Genomic DNA, 6,606 nt, shown 5'->3' on the forward strand with positions numbered 1-6,606 from the left:
TGCAGGCGAGTGTGTAAGTGGCTGTATCTCCTCGTGCACGCTGGAATGAGGTCAGGGCGAAGCTGAGTGTGTGTTGGGATGATGGTGTTGTACAATCTTCCACTTTGATGGTCAAACATGTTTTAGCTGCAGGTATTTTCCCAAGAAAGTGTGTGTGTGTGTGTGTGTGTGTGTGTGTGTGTGTGAGAGCAGCACTAGCAGAGAGGTCAACAGATTACAGCTGGTCTTCTGAGGATTAACGCACCACCACAGATACACTCTACTCTCTCTTTTTCTCTCTCGGCCTGATTCAAAACTTAAACCTTTATTGCTAAGATAAGCCGAGCCGAGCCCAAGCGCGATTTCCCCGGTCATATTCATAATCTAATATAAAAATAATCCCTGCTTTTTTCCCTCCTCCTTTTTTTTTTCCCTTATTCTTGTAATCTGTAAGTAGATCATCTCTCTCTGCCTTTTCCAACCAAACTCCATTCAAAATTCCTTCGATTTTCTGCCCCTGTGGGGATGATCTAAGACAGAGGGTTGGTACATTAGAGGCAGCTGGACACACACTCCACAAAAGAAAACAGTTTGCATGAATCTTTTTGAGTTTCCCTTTGTTATTTCCTTATTCTTGTAATCAGATCATCCCTCTTTGTCCAACCAAACTGCATTCAAACCTCCTTGGATTAGTCGATGATCTGAAGCAGTACATTAGAGAATCCATCTTTTTCACATAAACCGAGTTTCTTCAATCAGATGTATTTTAATTACTTGTTGGTTTGTAACATACACGTTTGTCCTTTTACATCAACTCGTATTTTAAATTAATTTGTGTGTTTCTTGACAAAAAAATTAAAATCCGTTTACTCCAATTAGGTTTAATGATCTGTTCATGCCGTGGCTTTTAGGAACATGTGCTTTTATTTTAAACTCCAGTTGTGTATTTTAGATCCTGGAAGCCCAATAAAAACACGATCTGAAGCTGTCTGTCAGACTCTAAACATTAGAACCTTCTCTGGCTGAACAGATACGACTTCATCAGTGAAACAAACTGAAGTAAACATGCAGCAGAACAACGTCGTCCGCTGTCGGTCACATCACAGGAAATATGTGAAATCATTTGTTTGTAGAAGACTTGATGCTCAGCTTGAAGCGTCTTTTTAATCCTGTTTAAATCAGAGTGTTCAGTCGGTGGAACCCTGAACCCAAAGTCAGGAAAGTTCTGGAGCCGAAATAAATATTAAAATTATTTATTAACATGAAGCTGATGTGACGTTCTTACACCACAATGTCTGTTTTTAATCAGTAACTCAGGTTTTCTTCAAGCATGTAATCTGGTTCCTAAACACAGTGAAGGTTAGCAGCAGGAATCGGACCGGTTCTACCCGACAGCAGCCCATGTTCTGTGTTTTTGTTTCCGAGGCGGCGGACCGGGTCGCGTCTCCTTCCTGCTGCAGACGGTATCGATCATCCGGTCGTGTGACTGATTGCTGATCGGCCCGATCTCAAGTGCTTCAGACAGATTGATGAAGCGCTGCAGCGACGGGCCTCAGAACCGGCCTCCGTCTGCTCCCTGAACCCGGCTGCAGCTTTTTATTACCGCTTATTTACCCTCTGGAGTTAAACTACGCGTCTCCACTTCCTTGAGCGTGTGCAGATTGGATTTAACCATCTGAGCACCAGCCTCCTGTCCTCCAGAACCACACGGCCTCTGCTCAGGGCCTCGTGGCTGTGAACCGGGCCGGGCTGGAGACGGATGCATGTGAGTCCCACGGGGCCAGAGAGCGCCTGTGAGCGGGTCCAGGCTCTTCTTAATGCATCTTGGTTGCTTTTCCACCTATTTTTATTGGTGGATTATCCACATATAGTACTTTAATCTGGACATAATCCTGGTGGCTGGATGCTCCTGACATGTGATGGAGCGTTCACACGGACCGCCGCGGCGCCGGTGCTGCACGGAGGAGCTTAGAGGAGGCCACATGACGGGCGTGCAGGTGTTACACGGATCAGCTGGTGCACTTTGACAAGATTCTTCCCATGAAAACACTCCATCGCCGTGTCGGTCTATGGTTCTGAGATAAGGCTGAGCGGGCCGCAGTAAACACGGATTAGTCCGAGGATGGAGTTTAGCGCTAAAGCAGCCATTTGCAATAATGCTGCGATGGTTTCAGGGGATTTTCGTTCGCCTCCGTCTCCTCTTTCTTCACTGAGCTTCATGTTTCTCTGCAACATAACGCTGAGCCATGCGCCCGCTGGTTCTGATCCATTTATTTATTGATCCAGGAGGTTGGATTCTCCTCTCATGACCATTCTGGATCATTTTAGATCACTGGGGACAGTTTTATTTAATCATTTTGAATGTTTTTTCTGAGGTTTTGCACAAGTCCTGAGTCATTTTTTATATTTTATTTATTTATTTGCCATTTTGGACCAACTTTGAGTCACTGTGAATGTTTTTTCCTGCAGTTTTAGACATTTTTATGCTGTTTCTGATGATGTTTGAGTAATTCTGGTTCTGAATATTTCCACTCTTCCAGCCTGAGCTGTATGTAGGTTTGATTTTGGAAGAGCTTATGTCCTTTTAGACTAATTTAATTTCCGTTTTTCAAACATTTTGGACGTTTTTGTGTAATTTTGGACAGATTTTGAGACACATTGACTATTTTTCCTCATTGTTTTGGACCAGTTTGTCTCTTTCCTGTAGAGTCACGTTAAACATGAACATCTCCACGTCGGGTTCTCTCAGCTCGTCTTGTTGTTGAATCACTTCCTGTCACTGATTTGTGTTGATTATGTTCTCTATAAAGGAAACATGCAGAATGTAGTGACTGGATTAAATCTTAATTGTTTGGTTGTTTATTGGACGTGGACATCACGCTGGACAAACCAGACGCAGTGTTTTAGCTCAACGCTTGTCCTCACGAGGCTTTGAAATAATAAAAATAACAGGAAAAGAAAAGAGAGAAGAAGAACAACACGCTGTAGAATAACATCACAACAGTGGAGGAGGCAGTTTATCAGATTAAATACAACCAACCAGTCTGTGGGTAGAGAGCTCCGGAGCTTCAGCCCTTTACAGGCAGAGCAGAGCGACAGGATGAAGTCTGGCGTCCTGGGACCAGACAAGATCTGGATTCTAGAAGTAGATTTTCCCAAAGAAACCTAAACATCGCTGGTGATACGTTCAGGGACCGTTGGAAAGTTGATTCTTTCAGTTCTCGTGCCTAAACTCTGGGCGTCATTTTGGTAGGTTTAGAGAGATTGGTGGATTAGAAGGCTTGAGCATATTGTCTTTATAGTCCAAGGTTTCTAATGGGCATGGTTGGCCACAGTTTGAATGGATGGATGGATGAATGAATGAATGAATGAATGAATGAGTGAATGAATGAATGAATGAATGGATGGATGGATGAATGCCCTTTAACTGGAGAGCTTCTCCTGTTTCCAGTGCAAGTGAAAACAAAATCAAATCAGTGAAAGATAAAAAGGATGAACATATAAAGAGAACTCTAGATCTAGACGTCCAGCAGATGTTGAGCTCCATCCACAGAGAGCAGGAGGCAGACTTCAGCTGGTCTGTAACCAGGAGGACGTCTGATGTGAGCGTGGAGCCACCGTTTGTGTGTTCAGAGGCCGACGTGTTGCCGTCGACTCTGTTGTCCAAAAGCAGCATCATACACGTCTTGATGTGAGTTCAGGCCCACTAGAACCCGTCCTGCTGCTCCAAATGCTCCAGTAATCCAGCGCTGAAAATAGCTGCTAATAAAAGCATAATTTCTTTCCCTCTTTGGTTGATTAAAAGCAGTGATCAGCTGTTTTTGCAAATTACCGACTCTTTTTTTTTTTGTTGTTTTAAAGATTTATGTCCTCGGCGAGAACCAATGAGCTCGGCGCTGACAGCTGCAGAAAGTCCAGGAGACGGTTGTAGTGTTTTAATGAGATGTGTAGACGGTAAAAGTCCAGGCTGCTCTTTGAGAGCGAGGCCCGATCAGAGAGGTTCGGCAGCCGCCCTGGTGCTGCCGCGACCGAGCCGCCCGCACAAACAACACCGACAGGCTTTCAAACACGCTGCGGTTTGTTGTGCAGGCTGAGAGCAGAGCTGCGGTGAGATTTCTATCATTTCCTCCTCTCTCTTTCATCCTGCTCTCCGTCCTGTAAATGGTCAGATAATGGACGCTAATTCCATCATCCCGTCTTCGCCCCGCTAATGCACCCGCTTCCTGTCTGAGATGGACGGATGGAAAGAGGAGAAGAACCGAGCCGCGAGCGGCCCGGAGAGGCTGCAGTTTGTGGGGTTTGATTGCATGTGCGGCGGGAGAGAGAGGGAGGGAGAGTTGGAGGGAAAAGACAAAAAAGGCAGCGAGACGGAGGAAGAGGAAGGTGAAGAGTGGCAGAGCGAGGTAGAGATGATGCACAGAGAGAGAGAGAGAGAGGAATGCTGGCTGACACTGATGCTGCCGGATAACAAGCTGATTTATGAAGCGTGTGCTGGAGGTGCACTCTCCTCTGTGGACCGGGCCTCATGCGAGCACACATACCAGCTCTTTATCTGCTGATTGCATCAGTCTGAGAGCTGCAGTAATCGCTGCACGACGCACAACATCACCCAGTTTTTCTATCTGGGCTCTTCATCAGCCACCAGTTTGATTCCCAGATAAAACTGGGAAAACACAAAGTGTTCAGGATGCAGGATGACGTCAGGATTTAAATGAGAATCAGCTGCTGGACGTACGGGCTGGATGCATCAGAATCAGGAGGTTCCTCAGCAGGTTCTTCATGCGTTAGAGCATCATCTCAGTGAACAGCAGCTCAGATTTAAAGGTGCTGCCGGTCAGCAGGCGTGTTCCACGTGAAGCCAGCAGCAACATGCACGGACCAGGCTGTAGGACAAAAACAACAACAACATAAAAACAACAAGAATAATAGAAACAGAAACCAAAGCTCACAGGAACGATGTGCTGGGCTGTCATGTATATATAACATATTATGTATGTACACATTTTGTACAGTTAGTTTGTTTATTTTTGTTTTTGAAAAGGATTCGAGGCGTTTATTGGTCACAAACACAGCGAGACAGTGAAACGCTTTGTGCAGCTGCTCCACATCTAAACTATGTTAAAAAGATGAATACAGAATAAAACACACAAGATATATATATGTGTATATATATATAGGGAGAGAGAGAGAGATATATCTATATGTATATATATATTTAGATATATATACATATAGATATAGATATATATTTATATAGAGAGAAAGGGATAGAAAATAAGCAAAACTAAATCAATCTCATTTCCAAACATGAATATTTACCTTCAGCCCTTCCTGGTATTGGTCTGGTTTTGTTCCTTGTTGCTGCTGTATGGACATAATTTCCCAATAAAGTGTTTTTATTCTATATGAAGACGGCGTCGGCCATGGTAGCGTAACATCATGAGGACGTCTGGTTCACTCCTCATCACAGTCATGATGTCTGGGGCTTCTCCAGGTCTTCATCTGACGTCACATGATGAAGGTCTTTCTATGTGTGACGGTGTTTCCTGCTTAGAGCTGTGGGATGAACACGGCAGTGAATGTGCTGGTTTACGGTGTTTGGGCTGAAGCGAGCCGGTTCTGGAGCTGTGAATAAAACCAACAGGAGCCGTGATGAGGTTGTTTTTAAGGAAGCAGCGGCGGCGGCGGCGAGCGGAGGAGGTCATGTGTTCTCCTCAGTGAAGCGAATCGCCTCCATCTGTCTCTGACACGAGGCCTCTGACTCCTCCTGCTCCTCCTCGGGGATCCTCCTCCTCCTCCTCCTCCTCCTCCTCCTCCGGTGGGTAATGATGGGGGGCAGCAGCTCTCCTCCAGCCTGTCAGAAACTCCCCGGACACAACTGTTCTCTCTGGAAGCTCCTGCGATATTTTTAGTTTTCCTCAAACTCGTGAAGGCTCCATGTCCAAAAGTTCAGATATTTCCAGCAGCAGTCAGTGTTCTGCAGCTGCCAGCAGCTCTCCAGCAGAAACCAACCCTCAGAGTTCAGCAGTAATGAGCACCGCTAATGCTGGAGTAACGAGACCTTCACGAGAACACAGACGTGTGATCAGAACCACCAGCAGGCCGCCACATGGAAACCCAGTCGTATCAGAACCCCTCTGAGCAGGTTCCTGGAGGCTCAGGATGTTTTCTTGAGGAGGTACCAGGATGTCTTAAAGAGGACCCAGAGGTGGAGCCCAGTTCAAGCTTTAGGACCCTCTGAGGAGGTCCAAGTGGTGGCTGGGGAGGTTTTAGGAGTCCGTCAGGATGTCCACGGGTCACATGGAAGCTTTTAGAGTTCGGTCGTTGAGCTGATTGGATCATTAGTGGTGTTGTGGTGTTAAACGGAGGTTTTAGGGTTCCTTAAGGAGGCTTCTTTGAGGAACTCATGAGCAGGATCCAACAGTGGTGTTCTAGAGACCGTCCTCTGGGGGTTTGTGGAGCTTTTATGGGCTTGAGAAGGTTCAAGAAATCAAGTTTTTCTTAGAAAGAGCTCCTCATTGTGGAGGTTACAGCAGTCCCCCAGGAGGTGCAAGGGTTTGGAAGTCCTGTAGGTGATAACCAGGCACTAGATGATCTTTAGGAAGATCAGGGAGTCCTAGCTGAAAG

Source organism: Stegastes partitus, unplaced genomic scaffold (assembly GCF_000690725.1).
Source record: "Stegastes partitus isolate 25-593 unplaced genomic scaffold, Stegastes_partitus-1.0.2 Scaffold934, whole genome shotgun sequence".
NCBI classification, from domain to species: Eukaryota; Metazoa; Chordata; class Actinopteri; family Pomacentridae; genus Stegastes; species Stegastes partitus.